The sequence below is a fragment of the Staurois parvus genome, unplaced genomic scaffold (genome assembly GCF_062004578.1).
Source record: "Staurois parvus isolate SC_StPar_1 unplaced genomic scaffold, SC_StPar_1.0 ptg000025l, whole genome shotgun sequence".
NCBI lineage: Eukaryota > Metazoa > Chordata > Amphibia > Anura > Ranidae > Staurois > Staurois parvus.
The window spans coordinates 22,197,342-22,222,437 of NW_028317821.1; positions in this window are offsets into that span (position 1 = coordinate 22,197,342).

Here is a 25,096-nt window from a genome sequence, read left to right on the forward strand (position 1 = left end):
TCACCTCAACAGCCTTTCTACTTTAGTTCATCGACATGTATAGAGAGATGCCATGTCTATGGAAAGTGAAATCAAAAGACTACTCTAATCGCTTGCTGCGTGATGAGTCCATGAAAAAACTAATAGCCCTATGCAAAACGGTGTGCAATAATGCTGATGAAACCTACGTGCGCAACAAAATTTCCAACCTACGCACCGTGTTCCGAAAAGAGCTGAACAAGCTTGAAAAGTCTAAGAGATCTGGTGCTGGCACAGATGATGTGTATGTGCCGCGGCTTTGGTACTTTGAGCACTTATTGTTCCTTGCAGACTTAGACGTGCCAAGGGAATCTCAGTGCCGTTTGCTGTCTTCCCCCTCAGAAGAACAGTATGGTTCCCCTATGTCAGAATTTGAGGTTCCAGAGACACAGGTAATTAATTACCAAAAAAACTTTATTTTTATTTGTTATAATACAGTAAAGGAAAATGTCAATTATAAAGAATTCATCGTTTAGCAATGCTTAACATATTTGCAATCATTTATATAAAATAAATTCACTTTAGTTGCAAAATCACTTCCACATTAAAAAATTCATTACACTACTATATCCTGCCAAGAAACTGCCCCATTCCCTACAAAATATTGCATGTAATTTAAACGGGTTTGGCGCATTCATGCTTGCCAGAGCTGGACATGCACTTGCCAATTTTTCAAGGGCGACTGCATTGCCGCTCCTCCATTCTCCTGGCACCAATTCACCGCTTATCAAATCTTCTCTGCCCAATGTAAGTGGTGGCATATAGGCAGTGTTGGTAGATCTTAGAAAATTCTGAATTAAGCAGCAGCTCTCCACAATCACGTCAATTGTGTCAATGTTCACATTGATTGCAGTATGGAAAATTCGGAAGCAACTTGCAAGGATACCAAATGCATTTTCAATCACGCGTCGTGCACGTGACAGCCTGTAGTTCAATACTTTTTGATCATGATTCATATTGCGCCACGGAAATGGCTTTAAAATACAATCGCTCAAAGAAAACGCATCATCCACAACAAAAACAAAATTAAGACCTTCTACTGTTTGCTCAGGGGTGGGAAGATGTAGAAGTCCCTCGTTTAGTCTCTTTTTAAATTCTGTTTTCTCCATCACTCCACCATCGGAATTCTGCCCATTTTTACCGATATCTAGGTACAGAAACTCATACTTCGCGTTCACAATGGCCAAAAGTATGATGCTAAAGAATCCTTTATAATTATAGTAGTAGGACCCGGAGTGAGGCGCTGGTGTGATGCGAACATGTTTGCCATCGATAGCACCACCACAGTTTGGAAAGTTCCATAGGTTTTGGAAGTCGCGTGCAATGAGAAGCTAGTCTTTGGAAACTGTAACACAGATAAGAAGTTTTGTTATAGTTTGTGTCTGTAAAATTAAACACATTTCCTTTTTTTTAGTTAACGGAAGGTGATACATCGCAGGAACCAGCACCACAATCAAGCAGTGCCAACCGTGGAGGAAAAAAAAAGGAATCCAGAGTCTGAGACAACTGTGTTTTTGCGGAATATATCATCTGCACTGAGAGAAAAAGAAGAAGATGACTGTGATGTCTTTGCCAAACATATCGCTAGCAAACTGCGCACTATGACTTTGCAACAACGAGATTTGGTGGACCCTTTGATTTACCGGATCTTAACAATTGGTCAAAGGGAACACTGTACCATTGATACAAAACTTGTCGGGTACAACATATACAAACATACCCACAGCACATCACACCCTCAATACATTTCTCCAAGTACACCCACACACACTGCACATCGGGAACATCCCCTACATATGCCTGCTACACCAAGCGCTATAAGGGCCAGTTTTTTTTTTGCGGCTTAATTTGGGCATTTTATTACAATAAATGAATTACATTCGTAGGAACGAAACGTTGCTGATGTCTTGCCGGCAGATTACAAAAAGAGGGAGGGACAAAAAGGTCACCAAACTACATCATTTCCGACGACAAAACGACAGCATTTCCGCCCAAAACACGACAACATTTCTGCCCAAAAAACGACATCATTTCCTGTAGAGGTGACAATTACAGAGGATTTATCTGCCGATTTTCATTCTAAATGGTGTTCTAATTGGCTGTACGGCCGACAAATTTTTTGCTTATCAGAAGAAAAATCGAGAGACTTTTTACAAATCTATGGCCTGCTTAAATCTAAACTATAGTTTCTGCAAAAAGTATCTATATAAAGTGAGGCTGCATAATAACCCTAATTTTGAATTGAGTTACTGTAGTATTCTTTATCATTCAGCCCCTAGTGCTAGCAGAACATTTTGCGCCATGGCAGTATCCTGAAAAGGACCACTGCTTTCCTTGTGGAAGCAGCCATTTCTGCAGCTGTCTGACCAGTTCTCTGCTAAGTCATATTTACAGTTCTTCAATCAGCAGATAGTAGGAGCATTGCTGACTGTGATTCTGCAATTATGACTATCGGGCTGCTGCAGATAGACCACTATTTCCACTCAGAAAAAAGAGGTCCTTCTATGCAGCTTACTGCTGGGGCTCAAAATGTTCTTCCAGCACTGGGGGGGGGAGTGGGAATTATAAAGAAAACAACAATAATAAAAATGTAAAATCATCTTTTTTTACAGTCCACAAGAAAAAAGCAGATACCACAATATGTCAGCTTAAATGGTCATCCTTTATTCAAAAATAGTGGATTGAAGCCAGATAAATAGCCAATACATTTCGGTCGTTAGGCATTAGTCATGGTTCAAGCATAACTCAAGCCTAAGGGCTGAAACTTGTTGGCTGCAATCCACTAGCTTAGAAAAAAGGATGACCATTTATTCTGGCATACTGTGGTGCTGGCTCTATTCTGTGGACTGTATTGCTTTGGAGATTCACAGAGACCTTTCAGCCTAAGCACCTGAGTTTTGGAGCTGTGGATAGTTAAAGTGTTACTAATCCCACAACAGTAAAATCAGTCTGTATTTGTAGCAAATCATGCTTGTTATACTCACTGTGGAACCTAAGGGGTTAATCCTCTGCATTGTGTAAAAAGGATGTTTAATCCTCTCTTCTCTGATCCTTCCCTTCTTCTACTGTCCCCAATAAATCTCCTGATAGAACAGAGGCTTGGAGGCAAGCTGCACATGCTCAGTTTGGTGTGTATTGGTAGATAATTTTTATTTTCTTGGCAGAGTGCATGTGATCAGCACAGGACCAATAAACACTATCCAGACAGAAGGTCAGGGGTTCTGCAGCCTTATAGGGGAGAATGAAAACTCCTCCTACAAGCTTTAACCAGTGCTCTGCTGGACTCTGATAGAAGTCACAAGACTGCTCTAACTGCTGATCAGAAAAGGTAATTATCAGTTTATATATAATAAAATAATTGCATTTCCATGTTCTGTGTACTGTGGGAGACCAGATATACTGAATGCAAGGTCATGGGTTTAGTAACTCTTTAAGAATCAAAAAACACAAAAGGGCGCACTCTCCTCGTGCATTAACGTGGTTACAAATTAATTTATTAAAAACGTAACAAATGGATACTCACAAAACTAATGCAAAAAACTAACATGAAGCCAAATGGATCAATGTCACACGACTGGAGTCCTGTGATGAGGGTGCCCGATGGGAAAAAGCTGACATGTTTTGGGAGTTGAACTCCCTTTTTCAAAGCTAATAATAGTCATCACAGGACTCCAGTCATGTGACATTGACCCATTTGGCCTCATGTTCGTTTTTTACATTCGTTTTGTGAGTATCCATTTGTTACGTGTGTAATAAATTCATTTGTAACCACGTTAATGCATGAGGAGAGTGTGCCCTTTTGTGTTTTTCGTTTGCTAGTATCAACACTCCCCCATCTATAGAGGGCTGCGCCTCACCAAGTGATAGATACCGTTTTACATGTGGAGCATGAAGATTAGAGTGCTGGTGTTTCCTTCCTTTGGATAAACTCTTTAAGAATGTTGCAGTTCTGTTTCACCTGTTCCATCTTTTTTACAGTCTCAATGTACATAGCCTTTTTGTGTTGAAACTATATTTGGGCTTTAAACTGTAACTGTGCTGGGCTTTTGAAACTGATCATACACTAATCATTTTTCTCTGGCAGCATTATACTTTTCAAGTATGATTTGTAACAAAGAAGCCATCTTGGTTTCCACCAAATTAGAATGAGCAGATGCGACAGTAGCTATAAAATCTTTTATTTTCCAGCAACACATAATTTGTTTATCATCTCTGCAAACCAAGATCTAAGAACAATAGGTTCATAATATAACATAATAAACACAGCTTGAAAGGTGGGTTGTGGAAATATAATCTTGCATAGTGAAGTTGAAACATCTTGAATTATGTACCAAAAACCCATATTGATAACGGATTTTGTGTACTATACTGAATATTGGCCTAGAGCCAGTATTTGGTATGGGCCACAAATCTGTTTTGACCATTATCCCGCATATTTCCATCTGGAAAATATAAGGTCAAAGGTTGTGTTCCTAATAAAGGCAGACTGTATGATTCATAACAACCTGATCCTGCCCTGTAGTTTAACAGAATCCTGCTGCTTCCAGACCATAGTGCAAAATACATAGCCTGCTGTAGTCAGTGATTTACTTGTGTTTGTTATTTATGACTTCAGTGATTTGCTGAAAATACATGTTCAGTTGAAGCTCACCGTAGCAGAATTGTGCTTCATTTACTGCTGCGAGTTAATGAACTGTTACATTTATCAGATAATGAAAAACATGCTCTCCAATTTGATGAGGTGGGACATTACTTTTTAGCACCCAGACTTCCTTTTGTGTCTAACAAGAATGTAATATTTCACATGTAACAAGTTTGGGTGAGAAAAGCATTTGAGGCACACCAGAGTTCATTTATCAAATTGCACAAAAAAAAAGTTATTAATAATGAATCTTCTCTGTGGAACAGTATTAAAAAAAAAAAACACTTAGCTTTTCAGTTCTCTCTATCTCAAACTCACACTGAGCCTTAGCTAGAGTATTCATTATTATTATTATTATCATTATTATACAGTATTTATAAAGCGCCAATAGTTTGCTCAGCGCTGTACATTACAAAGGGGGACAGAACATGTGACAGAACAATAACAATACAATGCAAAACATGAGGGGATTGAGGGCCCTGCTCTTTCGAGCTTACAATCTAGGAGGGAGGGGATGGTGGCACAGGAGAAGATAGCTGTGGGGGATGGAGTGGTAGGAAGAGTGGAGGAGGTCGGCAAGTTAGTAGGGGGTGGGGTAGGCTTCCCTGAAGAGATGGGTTTTCAGGGTGCGCCTAAAGGAGAGGAGAGTAGGTGATAATCTGATGTGTTGGGACAGGGAGTTCCAGAGGATGGGTGACACCCTGGAGAAGTCCTGGAGGCGGGCATGAGAGGAGGAAACCATTAGTCCATCAATTAGAGAGAAGGAGGTCTTGTGAGGAGCGGAGTGTGCATGCTGGGTGGTACTTGGATATTAGGTCGGTAATGTAGTTCGGGGCAGTGTGGTGGACGGCTTTGTACGTCAGCGTTAGGATTTTGAATTTGATCCGTTGCGCAATCGGAAGCCAGTGGAGGGATTGGCAGAGGGGGGTGGCGGAGATGGAGCGGCTGGAAAGGTGAATGAGTCTGGCTGCCGTATTCAGGATCAACTGAAGCGGGGATAGCCAGCGGCGAGGCAGGCCAGTGAGGAGGGAGTTGCAGTATTCGAGTTGTGATATGATGAGGGAGTGGATAAGCTGTTTAGTGGTTTCTGGGGTTAGGAACGTGCAGATTTTGGTGATGTTGCGGAGGTGGAGTCTGCATGAGTTTGTTAAAGATTGGACTTGGGGCTGGAAGGATAGGTTGGAGTCCAGAATGACACCAAGTACTCTGGCCTGCGGGGTGGGTTTGATGGTGGCGTTGTTGGACATGATGGAGAAGTCAATGGGGGGTGGTGTCCGGGCTGGGGGGAAGACAAGAAACTCGGTCTATTCATAGCAAATGTCAGCTGTATACGACACTCTACAAAATATAATGCATATTAACTAGTTGTTTACATATGAACATTGGATTCTTAGAAGACTGAGAATGCAACATCAGTTTTGGTGCAGCCCAAAATACAAATTTCAGCAGTTAAACGTAGGAGATTTGTGGGTATATACTTACATTTTTTCTGAAGCCTGGACATTTTTTTTCTTCGTAATACATATTCTGCATTAAGGTAAAAAATGTTCCAGTGTTTGTATCCCCCCCTCACCCAACTTCTTTGAGCCTGATCTTATTCTAGTGCTGTGTCCATCTTCAGCAGCTCTTTCCTCTCTTGCTGCTCACAGAGGCAGCAGCAGGAGCCATTGGCTTCTGCTGCTTTCAATCATATACTGCAAGCAGAAAGCAGGAGGCGGGGCACGTCACGCTGTGTGTGTCAATAAATGCATACAGCCTGGCTCAGGATCTTGCCCCCATAGCAAATAGTTTGCTATAGGGCAGATGGAAAAGAGGAGGTTCAGGGCCGCAGTGTGCAAAACCATTGCACAGAATAGGTAAGTATAACATGTTTGTTATTGTAATAGAAAAACATTCCCTTTACAAATGCTTTAATACTCTTTGTATGAAACATAAATGTTTTATTTTAAAGTGTAACTCCTGTCTAACCTTTTTTCTAGTTTAGGATAGAATGGGGAAGAACTAGAACATCTGACAGTTTTTTTGTTGCTGTCTGCTATCTGATCTAACCTTACTTTTTAACCATTATCAATGGAACAGAAAGTGATGGGGAATCCAAAATGTTGCCAGCAGAATGGGAGTAGAGGGAATATCCTCCAGCAGGGACACCTGCTCTGGTGATTAGGATTTATCTCAGTTTTGGTTCGATTTCCAATTTATTCCTGTATCTCTGCACCTTCCATCTAAACACCTTTGTAGGGCTGATTTAATAAAACTGGAGAGTGCAAAACTTGGTGCAGCTCTGCATAGAAACCAGTCGACTTCCAGATTTTATTGTCAAAGCTTAATTGAACAAGCTGAAGTTAGAAGCAGATCAGCTATCATGCACAGCTATCCGGATTTTGCACTCTCCAGTTTTATCAAGTCATCCCCCATGTGTAGTTTCAGTAAGAGACAGTTAGTTTAAAAATCATCTTTCAAAACCCTAAACTTATTTAATATTGGAAGTAACTCCATCCCTATCTGCTTTTAGAAGCAGACAGCCTTAAAAAAAGAGAAAGTGTCCTCCAACTTTTAACTTTGAGGCATGAAACATCATTTATTAATTATTTATTTCAGGTACTTATATAGCGCCGTCAATTTACACAGCGCTTTACATGTATATTGTACATTCACATCAGTCCCTAACCCTCAAGGGGCGTACAATCTAAGGTCTCTAACTCACATTCATATATACACATACTAGGGCCAATGTAGACAGGAGCCAATTCACCTACCAGCATGTCTTTGGAGTGTGGGAGGAAACCGGAGTACCCAGAGGAAACCCACGCAGGCACAGGGAGAACATGCAAACTCCAGGCAGGTGGTGCCGTGGTTGGGATTTGAACCAACGACCCTAGTACTGCCAGGCGGAAGTGCTAACCATTTAGCCACTGTGCTGCCCATCATTTATGTAAATCCAAGAATTTGCACGTCTGAAAACTATCATCTCCTTTCCAATAGTCACAGGATTTTTCAGACAGAATTTTTAAACTGTATGTTATCAGCACCGTTTCATACACCTAAATCTGAAATTCAGTTAAAAAAAAAAACTGTAACTTTACACCCTGTTCCAAATTATTATGCAAATGATATTTTTCTCATTTACCTAAATAATTGATGTAAATAACAGTCAGCATAATTCTCATGTTATCAACTATTAAGAGTATTATTATTACTATACAGGATTTATATAGCGCCAACAGTTTGCTCAGCGCTGTACATTATAACATCATAATGGGAGACAGTACACGAGACAGTACAGTAACAATACACGAGGGGTTCGAGGGCCCTGCTCCTTGGAGCTTACAATCTAGGAGGGAGGGGATAGTGGTACAGGAGGAAACAACTGTGGGGGATGAAGTGGTAGGAGGAGTGGAGGAGTTCAGTAATTAGCTGAGGGCAGGGTAGGCTTCCCTGAAGAGATAGGTTTTCAGAGTGCGCCTAAAGGTGAGGAGAGTAGGGGATAGTCTGATGGATTGGGGTAGGGAGTACAATTCAAATTTTATTGAACAAACCTCCTAATGATAACAGTATTTTTTTTAAACTTTAAAAACTTACAATGCACTGTTCCAAATTATTACGCACAGTAAGTTTCAAAACACTTTATAGGTGGTAAAGAACTGAAAATTGTCATTTGTTGTGTTTGCAGCGTATTTACTGAAATCAAAAGCTATTTCATCAATCAAACTTTTAACAACATTTTAACTTTTTAAACATTTTAACAGGTCACGTTACATTTCAACATAGGACCCCTTATTTGATAGCAGCTTCACAAGTCTTGCATCCATTGAACCTGTGAGTTTTTGGACAGTTTCTACTTGAATTTGTTTGCAAGATGTCAGAATAGCCTCCGAGAGCTGCTGTTTGGATGTAAACTGCCTCCCACCCTCATAGATCTTTTGCTTGAGGATGCTCCAAAGGTTCTCAATAGGATTGAGGTCAGGGGAGGATGGAGGCCACACCATGACTTTCTCTCCTTTTATCCCCATAGCAGCCATTGATGCAGAGGTATTCTTTGCAGCATGAGATGGTGCATTGTCATGCATGAAGATGATTTTATTACGGAAAGCATAGTTCTTCCTTCTGTACCAGGGAAGAAAGTGGTCAGTCATAAACTCCACTTACTTTGCAGAGGTCATCTTTACACCTTTGGGGCCCCTAAAGGGGCCGACCAGCTCTGTTTCCATGATTCCGGCCCAAAATTTGACTCCACCACTGCCTTGCTAACGTCACAGCCTTGTTGGAACAGGGTGGCCGTCTACCAACCATCCACTACTCCATCCATCTGGACCATCCAGGGTTGCACGGCACTCATCAGTGAACAGGACTGTTTGAAAATTAGTCTTCATGTATTTTTCTGCCCAATGCAGCCATTTATGCTTGTGAGCATTGGTTAGTGGTGGCCAAATAGAAGGACTCTACACCTCGATGTCCGTGGGACTCCAGAGGCACAAGCAGCTTCAAATATCTGTTTGCTGCTATGTAATGGTATTTTAGCAGCTGCTCTCTTGATCCGATGCATGGATCTGGCAGAAATCTTCCTCAATGTGCCTTTATCTGCACGAACCCGTCTGTGCTCTGAATCAGCCACAAATCTCTTAATAGTGCGATGATCACGCTTATGTTTTTGTGAAATATCTAATGTTTTCATACCTCGTCCAAGGCATTGAACTATTTCACTCTTTTCAGCAGCAGAGAGATCCTTTTTATTCTCCATATTGCTTGAAAATGGTGTTCTGCTTAATAATGTGGAACACCCTCCTTTTGTAGTTTTTCCTTAAATTAAATCTAATTATCACAGGTGTCCGAGATTGTTTTCAGTGATCAAAAGAGCCCTGACACACAATGCCATCCATGAGTTAAACTGAAAAACAAAATATTTAATCTTTGTGACACTTAAATAGAATTTGCATAACAATTTGGAACAGGGTGTAATACGAACAGATAATTGCTTGTTAAAAGATCTTCTCTACATTGGAGTTAAAGAATTTAGCTAAATAAGTCCAAGATTTTATACAGAGCTTGCTGCACCAGGCAAGACATAGCCAGACAGCTACACTTAGAAATGATTGGAAGAAAGAAGACATGTGACCTAAATCACTGTATTCTATCTACTGTGTAAGATATTCTATCTGCTGGGAAGATATATAGAAATAATAGCATTCATAAACAGCAGATTAATTATTTGTGAACAAACCTTGCAATGTTTTGAATGGCTTGTCAGTAAAAAGACCTTATTGTGTTTTCAACTGTGTGCAATTGTGTATTGTTACCCAAGAGGTACAGAAAGAAAACCTTTGCATTAGACAGATGCTTAGGTGTTAGAAATAGCAGATTCATTTAAAGAAGTATATAAGCAGAGGTGCTTTTCTCATATATTTAACAGCTCACTGCTTTTCAAACTATTTTTGTACTAGTGTCCTTGACTTTTGAAAGAGTTCACTGCAGATTTCTCTTGACATTGTCAAGTTTGCTTTTACCTTTTTGCCAAAATCCTGCATATGTTTCACATCACATTCAAGTGATAGTTTTAATATTAGCATACACATTGAATTTCTGTGTAAATGTCCATTAAATATTCTGCTGAACAGTAATACTTTAAAATGGTTGCCATTCTTTATTCAAGTTAGCTTTTGGTGAACTTTTATAACTCTGCATTTAGAATCATCTTAGATGATCTTGAGATGCCAAATACCCTAGGATTACTGCCTGTTTTTATGGCTAAGATTCAATAAATGCCATCCTTCTATCCAATGAGAGTTCCGCATACTTGCAACTGAAGTGATCTCATTGGAGGCTGGAATGGTAGATGGCAAGATTTAAAGTGGTAATAAAGTCTTAAGGGTTTTCTCCCGGCTCTGTCCCTCCTCACTGGACAGATTGATAGCAGCGGCTTCCAGTTCTGTTGCTTGCTAAACGCATAACACAGTTTTACGGCGGTAGATCAGCTCTCCTGCTCTGGATCACATACATAGTAGGTGATCCCTGCATCCGGGATAGGGGGAGTGGAGGCCCAACAGTGCTGTGATTTGGTTCCGCACCAGTCAGTCAACAGGTTCAGGGCAATATTTTTGGCCTGGACCTGTTGATCGGTTGTACCAAATCAGAGTTCATACTGTGCCTGTGTTGATGGAAAACAGGCACAGGAATTGAAGCAATTTTCTCTCCTAGAGCCCTTTGCAGTTCCAGAGAGACAAGAGAGCAGATCCATGTAAGTGAAAGCAGCACACTTTTCACTAAAACACATAGTCACAGTTTAACCCCCTGATCACCCCTCCAGTTAACTCTTTCACTGCTCTTTCACCAGTGTCATTAGTACAGTGTACAGATTTTTTTTTACCCCACATGGAAGAAAAATATATTTGAAATATATTTTAAAAATATTCTTTCCAAATATATTGACATATATCTGAAATGCTACAATTTTGGCCATATTCAATATATTTAAAAATATATTTTTATATATATATATATATATATATATATATATATATATACACAGTATATACTTCATGTTGAAATGCGTTTTAATTACAAAATATATGAAAAATATTTTTAAAAATACATTTCAAATATACTGAATGTCTTTAAAAATACAAATCTACATTTTTGGAATGTACACTAGTGAAGAGGTACATTAGTGAAGAGGCCTACAGGATTTTGAGCATGTCAGATGAAATCAAAGGGGAGTCCTCACTGACGTAATCAGGTTCAGAATACAAACCTGTAGAGAGCAGCAGCACCCTGATAGATAGCTTAGATAGCTCAGATGATGGAGAAGAGGTCCCTGCTAAGGCCAGGCATTCCTAACCCCATGCCCAGGTTGCTGAGGTGCTAGAATTGAACAATGATTCTCATATGCAGTGCCAGTATTCGTGCCGTACTACCTTTTTGGTGAGCTGGCGAGCACCGTCAGACTAGTACATCCTGTCTTTTTACATACCAGCACTGCAGTCTCACTTGGTGATGTGGCATGTCCCATAAGTGCATTCCAAACTGATGAGGTGGCTAGCACAAGTAGCATCCCACAGCCACCAAGAATTCAAACAAAGGCCAATAGAGCCCATAGTGTCCTTCCAGACGTGTTTGCAAATCCTAATTGGTAGCCCACAGTTTCTGCAGCACCCATACTTCCCCATTCACGGACCAACCCAGAATTCAGGTGGAAAAAGCTAATTTATCTACTCCCCTTGATTGTTTTAAGCTGTTTTTCATAGAAGATCTGTATAATTTGATTGTGAAGTGTGGACCAAAGCAATTATCTGTGGCTCGGTAAATCACCGCCACCCGAAATCCATACCTTGCCAGACCATTCGAACGGCATCATGGTTTCTGAGTTTATTATTTTTTGGGGCCTAATCCTCAACATGGGAATAACATACAAGAATGAGTTGCAGTTATATTGGTCCACAGACCCTATTCATCATATGCCGATGTTCTCTGCTGCCATGGCCAGACGTAGATATAAGAATATAATTTGGTTTATGCATTTCAATTTCAATTTTGTCATTTTTGCTATGACCCCGAAACAGTTCCACAAACATTCAGCCCCTTGTAAGTCAACATAATCAGAAATTTGCAGATGTGTATACAACCCAACAAAACATCTGCGTAGATGAGTCCCTCATTAATTTTTATGGCCTCCTTGCATTCAAACAGTATCTCCCAGCAAGTGTACCAGATCTGGAGTCAAAATGTATAAGCTCTGTGAGAGAGCAATAGGCTATACATGTAATTTTCAGATTAACGAGTGAAAAGATAGTCATGTGAAGTCTCCCAGATGCCCAGACTACATGGGGATCAGTGGCAAGATAGTATGGGACTTGGTGTCACCCTTATACTGCTTGTATGTGGACAAGTATTATGCAAGCATACCACTTTTTTAGACACTTACACAATCTTGGAATTGGCTCATGTGGTACCATACAACGTAATCGTAGGGGTTTCCCCCAACAGCCTGTAAATACCTAGCTAATAAAGGGGGAAGAAAGCCTGCTTGTAGAATGATGAATTGCTTGCAGTGAAGTGGAAGGACAAACAAAATGCTTTTGTCCTGTCTTCCATTCACACAGATACAACATTCTTTTAGATTGTAAGCTCTAACAGGCAGTGACCTCTGTTTCCTCTTGTATCACATTGTATTGTGACTGTAATGTCTACCTTCATTTTGTAAAGCACAGCTTAAACTGTTGGCACTATATAAATCCAGTATAAAAATAATCATAATAATAATTCCAAATTTGCACTGTGTCTGGTGTTGTTGAGAAGCCCCTCTGTGTCCATGACTCTATTCTTAACATGAAAGGGGTGGACTTCAATGGCCAGATGATGAAGCCATACTTAGTTTCCCATAAAGTCATACGCTGGTACAAAAAAGTGTCTGTATATTAATTTCAATTGGCTCTGTACAACACTTTTGTGCTTTACAAAGCAACTGGAAGAACTGGATCCTTCCTAAAATTTCAAGAAGAGAACATCACAGCCGTTTTGTATCCAGAACGTGCTGTGGTCCAGTCCTCAAAACCAGATACAGTTAGACAGCTGCATGAGAGGCATTTTATGGATGTCCTCCCTGGTACCCTGACCCAAAAGTCACCCCAAAAAAGATGTTGTATCTGTAACAGAGGTGGAATTAGGCGTGACACCTGTTTTTTTTTGTCCCTCCTGTCCTAGCCAACCTGGTCTCTGCTTCAAGGACTGCTTCTGTCACTACCACACACTAGTGGTATATTAGTATAGGGTACAGCACAGTCTAGGGTATACATTTACACAGGGTCTCAAAAGTTGTTAGGTAGTCAGGATTATATTTTAAGAAACCTTAAAATCACAGCTTGAATTTATGGTTACAGTTAATTTACAAAAAAAGTTATAAAAGTTAAAAAATTTAAATTTAAAAATAAACAGTTAAAAAAGTTGTTTTATTGAGTTAATGTTATATTGTTGTTGTGCTTTATTGTTAACTGCTGTTGTTTGCTTTGCTGCAGCACTGATCTGTTTATTCTGACAGCACCAGAGTGTGCTTTCAGAATACATACGTGACTGCATGCAAAGCTTCTGGAGGAGATTTCTCATCTGCAGTTAAAATATGAATGGAGGAGTCTGTTTGGCTTCATTTTTCATTTAGCTCATTACATGTATGCCCAACATTAGAAGTGGTTGGATGCAAGATGGGATATTCTAATCATGGGCATGCCACACACTTTTTCTGGCAGAGATTTCTTCATCCACATCGATCATTGTGAATGGAGGCATTTGTTAGTTTCTCTTTTTTCATCAGCCCATAGGCTGTGTGAAGAAAAAGAACATTACATATATGTTCAATAAGGACCAGTGATGTACAGGTACGTTGCTGGACTTTGAGTAGTTATACCAGGATGATGCCTGCAGGTTCAGGCATCATCCTGGTATCGTTATTTTTTTCAGCCGACGGCTGGCTTTCCTGTGAAAGGAATTCATAATGGCTAGTTTGCTGCTGGATTGATTTTATGACATTCTCAGGCTCTCACATTCCACATTCTCACATGCCAGTGGTTCTGCCTGCTTAGAGCTGATCAGAGACAAGAACAGCTCTGATCATCTCTATTGTCTAATAAACCGAAAGCAATGAGCTTTCAATTATTGGTTTCGCCAGATATAAATGATAACATTTTTAAATTGGGAAAGCATTTGGTCATACCGCTCTTAGTGTGATCGAATTCTCTTAAGGGCAGAGGAGAGATCAGGTTCTAAAAGACCCCAGATTTCTCAATAAAGAGTACCTGTCACTGCCTATTGCTTTCACAGGGTATATTTACATTCCTTGTGATAACAATAAAAGTGATTATAAAGGGACAGAGTAAAAAATGCTCCATTCTCCAGTGGTCATGAACGAAGGCAAATGCACACGTTGGTTCCGCCTCGGTCATAAACAGCGATCGCACCATACATGTGAGGTATCACTATGAATGTCAGATCGAGGGCAGTAATCCTTGCACTAGACCTCCTATGTAAATCTAAAGTAGTAACCTGTGAAGGATTTTAAAGTGTCACTTATGGATAGTACAATTTTACATAGTTTGCAGCCTTTGCACAGGCATTTACAAATTTCAACTGTGGCATGTTTGGTATTTATTCTGCACAACATCTTTTATATTTTTTCATACAATTGAGTTTTATATTGTCGTTTTGTACATTAAATTTAAAAAAGTGTAATTTTTTTTTAAAATTGCTTTTAAAAACTGCTGTGCAAACATTGTATGAGATGAAAAAATTGCAAAACCCACCATTTTATTCTACATGGTCTCTGCTTTAAAAAAATATATAATTTTGGGGGTTCTAAGTAATTATCTAGGAAAAAATATTGATTTTTACAAAAAGTGTCAGAAAAGGCTTGGTCTTTAATTCAAGGATAGTATAATCTTCCCTCCCCCCAAATGACCCCTTTTTCGGAAAGTAGACACCCCAAGCTATTTACTGAGAGGCATGTTGAGTCCATGGAGGATTTTATTTTTTTGCTATTTGCTTTTTTGGATAACTACAAAATTTTTTTTCTTTATTTCCACAAAGTTTTCACTTAAACGATATATTGTTTACACATGCCATTGGTATATGTGGAATTACACCCCAAAATATATTCTGCTACTTCTCCCGAGAATGGAGATACTACATGCAAGATACTTTTTTGCAGTCTTGCCACGTACAGGACCCCAAAAGCCAATAAACACCTTCAAGCTTTTAAAGGGAATTATTTCCTCTATTGACTCCTTTTTGGAAAGTAGACACTTCAATGTATTTGCTTAGAGGCATGGTAAGTATTTTACAGATCTCATTTGTTTTCACAAGTTTTTGGAAAATGAGGAAAGAAAATTACATTTTTTTCTCTTTTTCTCCTTTTCAAAACCTTGTGACAAAAAAATTAGATCTGCAAAATACTCACCATGCCTCTTATTAAATTCCTTGGGGTGTCTACTTTCCAAAAAGTAGTAATTTGAGTGGTAAGTTGTGCTATCCTGGTATTTTAGGGCCTCTGAAACTGTGATAGGTAGTGAGGAAGTGAAATGAGGAAATTACACACCTTCAGGCTTTCAAATGGGTCATTGTATTTTGAGCTCCTGTAAACGGATACCCATGGCATGCATGAGCAATATATCATTTAAGCGACAACTTTGTGCAAAAAAAAATTGTAATTTTCTAAAACTTGTGGCAAAAAAATGTAATCTTCCATGGACTCAACATGCTTCTCAGCAAATAGATTGCGGTGTGTACTTTCCAATTTGGGGCTCTTTCAGGGCCTTTGAAACTTTGATAGGTAGTCAGGAAGTGAAATGACAAAATTATATCATTTGAAAGCCTGAAGGTGGGCATTGGTTTTCGAGCCTCATATGGAGCTAGGCTCTCAAAATGTCTCACACATGTGATATCCCCATACTAAGGAGAAATAGCAGAATGTGCTTTAGGGTGTAATTCCACATATATCTATGCCATGTATTAGAAATATTTTAATAAAGTGACTTAGTGTAAAAAAAAAAGGAAAAAGTTTTTTGTCTTTTTTTGTGACTTGTGACAAAAAATAAAATCTTTCATGGGCTCAACATGCCTCTTAGAAAATTCCTTGAGGTATCTACCTTCCAAAAAGGGGTAATTTGGGGAGGGGCACCTCAAGTAATGTGATGGAAATGTGATAGGCAGTCAGAAAGTAAAAGTTTGTAGATGCTATAACTTTCACACAAACCAATCAATATACACTTCTTGGGATTTTCTTTTGCCTAAGACATGTAGCAGAATACATTTTGGCCTAACTTTATGACAAAATTTTAGTTTATTCGATATTTTTTTATAACAGAAAGTAGAAAATATAGTTTTTTTCCAACATTTTTGGTGTTTTTTCATTTACATTGCAAAAAATAAAAAAAATCTGGTGGTGATCAAATACCAAAAGAAAGCTCTGTTTGTGTGAAAAAAAGGATACAAATTTTGTTACAGCGTGGCAGGACCGTGCAATTACCAATAAAGTAGCAAAGTGCCAAATAGCAAAAAAATGCCCTGGTTAGGAAAGGGGTAAAACCTTTTGGAGGTCAAGTGGTTAAATTCTTTGATGAGGGAGTAGAAGGCAAGGACGAGCCACGCTGTCAGTGTCAATAGACGCAGACAGGCTGGCTTGGGAGCAAGCCCACATGTGTGCCACCATAGCTTTTTTCCTTCCTTTTGTTTATTATTTTTTTACTTTAGTCTTGATGTCCTTTACAATGTGCTTTCATGTTTATGTTCTTCTCTATCTTCCATTTAGGTGTTGATAACACATTAAATTAGAAAGGATAACAGTGAAGAGTAGACTTGTCTGAGTCTGGTCAAAGACTGCTCATGCACACATACATAAACATGTACATAAATGCATTATATATATATATATATATTTTTATATATATATATATATATATATATACAGTATATTGTGACAGTAGACAGGTAAAATCACCAGGTTGCGTCCAGGACGGCATATATTTCTGTCCGAGATTTAGGCTCTATGTGCATTTGTTCCACTAGGAGGAAGTGCTGAGCCTTAAGCAGTGAGGTAATGAGCCCAGCTGAAGGTAGTGGGCTCATTAGGGCCTCTATAAAACTTCCCAGCCTGCTTAGGGAATTGATCCATCCTGGAACCAGATCTGTGCTTGAGTAGACTGGGGAACACCATACTTGTCGCACCATACTTGTCGCACCATACTTGTCGCACCATACTTGTCGCACCGCACAGTGAGACAAAGGCGGTGGCTAGCCTCCAACTGATAGGGACTGGGTGCAGCATAAGGCTGTACCTAGTGGATAGCTAGGGAAGCTATTGTATAGTAAGTGGCCAAGTTGGCAAGGATTTCATTTCATGTTTCTTTTTGGTTTGATGTTTTTCTTGTAAATAGTGTAAAAACACCGCACCTTTTTGTTTTTCACCTGCACTGCTGTTTTGCTGTACCTGGTTTTTTTTTTGTGTTGTGAACTCACCCAGGGGGTCACACACACCCGCTGCCGAGCAAACCCCATTATAATATATATACAGTATACTACCCTTTTTTATAAGTGATCACATGCCCTCTGTTGTCAGCTGCAGCAGGAGCTGGGGGAGGAGAAACAGCAGAGCGCTGAACTTCCTAGTGAATGACTGTGTGTGGGGGGGCCATGTTAGGACAAAGGATAATTGGATTAGCTCCCAGCACAGTTAGAAAGCTGACAATGCTGTGCTCTCATGCCTAGTGTTATCTATAGTGTTTTTGATAGGAAAGCAGAGGGACTGACAGGAACACCAGAGATTTCACACAAAGGAAGCAATAAAAAGAGAAGAGGATACTTTTGCATGCAAGTACATGGTACAGCAGGCACATATCAGGAATGTAAAAAGTTGGGTCTACATATTACTTAAGATGCTGGCTTCAAAACATTTTTAGTCACTGACCTGAAATAAGTATACTGAAAAAAATTGGTGAAAAGTCCTTATCTGCATACCTGTTCCAGGTCAGTGTCTCAAAGTATTAAAGTAAGTAAGACATTCAGCAAAACTAACAATGTTAGAAGGTGATCAGCAATGACAAAATTCTTTCCACATATCGACTTTAAAGGACACCCACCATGACAGACACTTCAACCATATAGGCAAAAGGGAGAGCTTCCTGGGTCCATTGGTCCTGGTAGCCCACCACACCCAGGGCCATATTAGAACTTGATTGAGCCCCTGAGGATTCCAGGCTTGGGAAATAAGGAAAAACATTTAATTTTTATTATGAAAGACGGGACAAATTCATATGTACATAGAAGTATTCCAAAGTCTGTTTTCAGAGTGAAGAGTGATGTAATTTCTTCACTCTGAGAAGAGTCAATGGAGTCCTTGTATGTAGGTTTAGTGGGTGATACATGAAAGTCTTACTGGGTTTCCTAGCTCTGAGGTCTGCTACAGTGGACCTTTGTTACATTTAAAAATAATGCTACGTCACTGTATTAAATAGATGGATGATTTTTGACCTCCTACTCAGCACATGACAGTAGAACAAGAGATTACTCTAAGTGTCAAAAGATTGACGTCCTGCATATTAGCACATCCCATCTATTATGTAAGGCCAGTCCTGGTAGCCTATCTATCGATAGCACTGTACTTTAGCTTCAGTCTAAATTGAAAAATATAGGGGTGATATTTGATGTTAGTTTAACCTTTGATCAACATGTACAAAATGTCAGAACATCTTTTTTCCACTTGAGAAACATTGCTCAGCTGCATCCTATGTTATCATACACTGTAGCTAAAAAACTGATCCATGCATTTGTATTCTCCCAACTTGACTACAGCAATGCTCTACTCGCTGGTGTACCTAAATCCACTATTAATTGACTTCAATATATACAAAATTCTGCAGCCAGAATCCTCACTAAGTCTGGTACAAGTGATCATATTACCCCTATCCTGGAGTCCTTGCACTGGCTACCCATCAGGTTTCGCATCGACTTTAAGATCCTTTTTCTCACCTATAAGGCTCCTTATGGCTTGGCATCCCATTATCTCTCTGAACCTTTATCAACTTACTATCCCCTCATGACCTCCGCTCCTCAAATTCTGGTCTTCTGTGTGTCCCTCCAAACTCACCTGTACTTGATGGGAAACAGAGCCTTCTCCTGCTATGCTCCAGAACTCTTGAATTCACTTCCAAAGAACATATGAGAGGATCATCTTCTCTAATCTCATTCAAATCAAATCTGAAAATGTTTTCTTTAGACAAGCTTTCATGTAATAGTCCCTTTTGTTCCTTTGTTTTATCCTGTGTATTTCTTGAGTTTTCTTTGTAAAGTGCTTTGAGAAGCCACCTTCTATAGAAATAGAAAATATATAGAAAATAAAGTTTATTAACATTATTAAATGTAACTAAATCTTGGTTCGCACTGCTGTGACATTAGATCCGACTTGTGAGACCCTAAGTCGGAGCACATGTGAAATTAAATGTTTCCTTATGAGAGCGTCTTAACTGATACTACACAATTTTTAGAAAAGGTTCCTGCACTACTTTAGTCCAACTTTGCTATGACTTCAGTACCACAGAGTGTGAAAAGTCACATCAAAGTTGTAGCAAAGTAGTGCCACTTTGGAGTCGGGCTAGTGTGAACCAAGCTCAAAAGTCCCACCATGCATGTTATGGTAATATAGTTCTATAATGCTGGCATCTCTCTTCCTACCTGTCTCATAGTTTCATGTATCATGCTCAGGGGCGGACTGACAACTCATGGGGCCCCCGGGCAATAGGGGATCATGGGGCCCCTGTATCCTTGCCCAAATTAAAAAAGCCTATGAAAAAGGTACCAGGGGCATCTCATGGGGCCCCCTACTGACCCCGGGCCCTCGGGCAGTGCGCGAGTTTCAAAATGGTCAGTCCGCCCCTGATCATGCTTTTTTGTTTTGTGGAAATAAAAAGATGAAATCCTGTCCATTAATGAGATTGCCCCGTGCCCACCGGTGTCTTAAATAGACTTGATTTGCAGAGCTTTGAGTACTCTAAATTATTATTGTGATAACATTGTATCCTGGTCTAGAAAAAAACACTGCATTATTTTCTGCTTCAATCTGATTTCTTTCTTCTGAATGCCAGCACAGTAATGCAAAGCAGCAGATTAAATCTTTCAGCACAGCTTTTAAAACTTATTTGAAGTACTTTTTTTTTGGCAAAACATGTGGTGATTCCCATAAAATGTGTTTGGTTTCTGCAAAACAAATGTTCTTTTTTGTCAGAGGTTAATTTTAAAAATTTGATAATGCCATATTTTTGTCAGTTCAGTTCAATGTTTTAAAACAAAGCTGCAACAAATACTGTACTCCAATACATTGCAACATTCTCAGACAAATAATTGGCTCTAAATATCGGAAATATTTTCTCTCTCTCTCTGCATATGTATTCATGCATATATTGCAGGGGTTCTCAAACTTTTTAAACAGGGGGCCAGTTCACGGACCTTCACACTGTTGGGGTGCCGGACTATAGCTTGAAAAAATATGAACAAATTCCTATGCGCACCACACATAGCTTATTTGTAGTGCAAAAAAACATGAAAAAACAATACAATATTTAAAATGCATTGTACACTAACGCACTGTACACCTCAATGCACTATATACTGTAACGCGCTGGACACCGCAATGCACCATACTATGTAACGCACTGGACACCACAATGCACTATATACTGTAAGGCGCTGGACACCGCAATGCATTGTACACTGTAAGGCACTGGACACCTCAATGCACTATATACTGTAACGCACCGGACACCGCAATTCACTGTACTCTGTAACACACTGGACACCGCAATGCACTGTACTCTGTAATGCACTGGACACCGCAATGCACTGTACTCTGTAACGCACTAGACACCAAAATGCACTGTACACTGTAATGCACTGGACACCACAATGCACTGTACTCTGTAATGCACTGGACACCACAATACACTGTACTCTGTAACGCACTTGACACCACAATGCACTATACTCTGTAACGCACTGGACACCGCAATGCACTGTACTCTGTAACGCACTTGACACCACAATGCAAAGTACTCTGTAACGCACTGGACACCGCAATGCACTGTATACTGTAAGGCACTGGACACCACAATGCATTGTACACTGTAAGGCACTGGACACCGCAATGCACTGAACTCTGTAATGCACTGGACACCGCAATGCACTGTACACTAACGCACTGGACACCGCAATGCACTGTACTCTGTAACACACTGGACACTGCAATGCACTGTACTCTGTAACGCACTGGACACCGCAATGCACTGTACTCTATAACGCACTGGACATTGCAATGCACTGTACACTAACGCACTGGACACCGCAATGCACTGTACTCTGTAACACACTGGACACCGCAATACACTGTACTCTGTAACACACTGGACACCGCAATGCACTGTACTCTGTAACACACTGGACACCGCAATACACTGTACTCTGTAACGCACTGGACACCACAATGCACTGTACTCTGTAACGCACTGGACACCGCAATGCACTGTACTCTATAACGCACTGGACACCACAATGCACTGTACCTGGTGCCTGATGTACTCTCCTCCTCTCCTGTTGCTCCTCTGGCTGCAGCAGGTGAAATCAGGGACCTCCAGGCTGCCACTCGCTGGGTCCTCGCAGCCGAGGACCCAGTGAGTCAGTTTTTTTTTCTTCGGCGAGCCAGATAAATGACTTTGGTGGCCCGTAGTTTGAGGATCCCTGATATACTGTATAGATATACATACAGTGTGAATATTAATGATAGCACTGTGAAAATGGTTGGAGAAAGGACACAGAGTTTGCATGAATGCAAAGTGTGAGACTCTGCATTTAGGTAGAGAAAACAGTTTTTACAGCTTTCTCCATAGTTTAGTATTCCCAGATTGGGCTCCATACATTTTTAAGTGCTTTGGGAGGGAAATCACTAGTAGAGTATCGAAGTCTTGCTGAAGACCAGCAGGGTGTGTATCCAGGTGCGCACAGCCCTTATAATGATAGGTATGGGCATAGCTCATGGTTCCCTTCAGGAGACAGGGGTTATCTCCATTCAGGAGACCGGCATACTCCTGCCAGGAGAAGGAGAAGGAGGTGCTCCACTCAAGAGACAGCATTCGATGCTGGAGGATGGATTTCTTACTCACAGGACTGAGAGGGTCAAGGTAGCTAAGCAAGTCTGGGAGACTGGAAGAAACAGGATGACTAGGGGATTACTAGGGGACAGAGGGAATATGAAATTATCAAAGAAATGAGAAAGCCTGGGTGCCTGGAGATCCCCTATTGAGAAGCCAAAGAGTGCAGCGGGGTGCTGTAACTAAAAGGCTGAGAGGGTCCAGATGAGTTGGGAAAGAGAGCCTGAGGAATCCCTAGAGCAGCACTGCTGCTGAAGAGTCAGCCAGTTGGTATTTTCTGTTATATGTTTTGCTGGTGAAAAACTGTGAGCTGTGGGCTCAGTGCTTTCTCTCTCTGTCTTTGCATGTAAATGTATTTACTGTATTGCTGACTAGAAATGGGGGACAAATCTGCTTGAACCTGTACCTTATACAGGAGCATTGCTAGCAATGGGCACCCAGGGCATGTAACCTGCAACTTTCAGCTGGTGACCTGAATGCTTAGACCACCTGCCTGCTATGTTTACCTGCACACTGACACTGCAAGAGTGATCCAATGTGCTGTGTGTACTCAGGAAAATCCCCACATCTGTCTAGTAGGGTCATGCCAGATGTTCTAAGGAACATGACTGGTGATCCTTAGATGAAAATTTGGGGTGTGCATGCATTAGAGCTGTGGATGGGGAGCTGGGCACAAAAGGGAAAGTTGTGGATAGGAGTGTGGGTGTTATGTGCAGAAATGCGAACTGTCAGTTGGTGGAGTTGGGTGCAGAGGTGAAAGCTGTGGATTGGGGGGGGGGGGGGGGCTGGGTGCAGAGGTAATACCTGTGGATTGGGGTGTGAGCTGGGTGCCAATTGTGAGAGCTGTGTATGTGGTGGTGTTATGGGGGCCGAATTAGGTTTTGGACAGAGGGCACAGAGGTGAATTGTGGAAGGAGTCACACAGACGAGGTGTGTGTGTGTGTGTGGGGGGGAGGGGGGGGAGCAGAGAGGTAAGTGTTGGAAGAGGGCTCCAAGGTGCTAAGTGAATGGTTACTTTTTTTACTTTAAAATATTTAGTGTGGGCAAGTAAAATTAGTGTCTCCTTGCAGCTCTGACGCCAGGGATTGGAATGCCAGAACCTTAGGGTTGGAATGGATTTATACTATCCCACTATGAGTGGCAGTATTGCAGCATGCTCCCACTGGTATGTTTGGCGCCAAGCCCATTGTGCAGTGACTTAACTTGCATCATGTGTGATGACGTTATCACCCTGTGCATGATGACTTCATTTCCGACATTCCCGCCCAGCGTTTGGGATGAGATAGCATCCTTTTCAGTCCTCATGTATAAAGTCCAGTTGCAAGGCAAGTTGAGCATCTGATGTAGCTGATATAATACCAGCAAAACCAGTCAGGCATTCATCTTTTACCATCATACAGGTTCCTGGTGGCCCCCTGCTTGTACACTGAGGACTTTATGGAATGATAAATATTTGGCTGATATTTATCAATCTTGTCATGGCTCATGGAGTGATTTATATTGCCTTTGGTCTTTAACTTACAGTACATCTGGGGATTTTATGCCTAATACCATCACTATAATATTGTATGTGGGGATGATTTATCATCGAAGCCATGTATTACATACTATTAATGTGGACTTCTTTCTGGATGAACAGCCAGTTCTGCTTTGTTGCAGTTTTCTGGCCAGCGCATTGGATATAATGTATGTTTGAAGACCTATTGTCATATAGGATTGCACTTTGTGGAGATACAATTTGAGACAGGCACATTTGGAATTTGTTCCATTAAAGATTGATTCCTCCATCCACATTATATGGAATTCAGTACATAATACAGCTGCTCCAGTTCCTGTTATTGAATCTACCCCCTTCTGCTAGTTTTTTGGTGTGTGAGACACTATAGTATCAGGTACCCAGCTCCCATTATTTTGCCCCAAAGATAATCCCTCTGTCAGAATGTGCAAAGTAATGTGTTTCTTTTGCTGGACCATTATGTCAGCAGCACTATTCACATGACCACTGCAATGTTGTCCAGAAAGCATGTCCAGGGAGACTGCATATTCTTCATGGCCTTTCTGGTGGCTGGGAAGGATGCAGAATGGTGCACACCACTGGTGGTGCTATCCTGTGTACTTTGGTGTCAGTGACAGAGCAGTAACCTGTACCCCCTGCTCCTCAATGGCTTCATTTTCTGATTACCCTGGTTAAGTACCCTGGCTTCCAGGAGGACCTATCAGACACCTGATATGTGACACGTCTAACATGCTGGAACTCAATCTTGCCATGCTGCAGAGACGACACCATCAACAAAGGGTCATTCATGTGAATATGTGCAAATAAAGTATAAATAAAGTTTCTGTGGATCTAGAGTTCTTTTCACTGCATCAGTGACTAATGATTCAAGACATTCATTCAAGAGATTGTGTCACCTTTTGAAAAGGCAACCAGAATAATGAGCCACAATATTGTGGGGATTAGCTTCACAATCCCTCTTGTGTTCCTCCTGGAACACACACGATGCAGTATGTTAGACTGGGCACTGGTGGCACAGCAGCAGAAGTAGGAGGACTTCCCGTTGTCTTTGATTCAGTCGGTTACTACACATTTGCCTTCAACCCTGAGATGCAGAGGCAGTACAAGGGAGAGGAGGAGCATGAGGAGTGAAATGGGGTGCTAAACATAAAGTGGAGGGAGAAATGGGACAGTCTTCCTGGGGAGATCTTTCCAAACCTGGAGAGTTGGATGTGGGGGGGGGGGGGGGGGGTGTGAGATTGTTGAAAACAC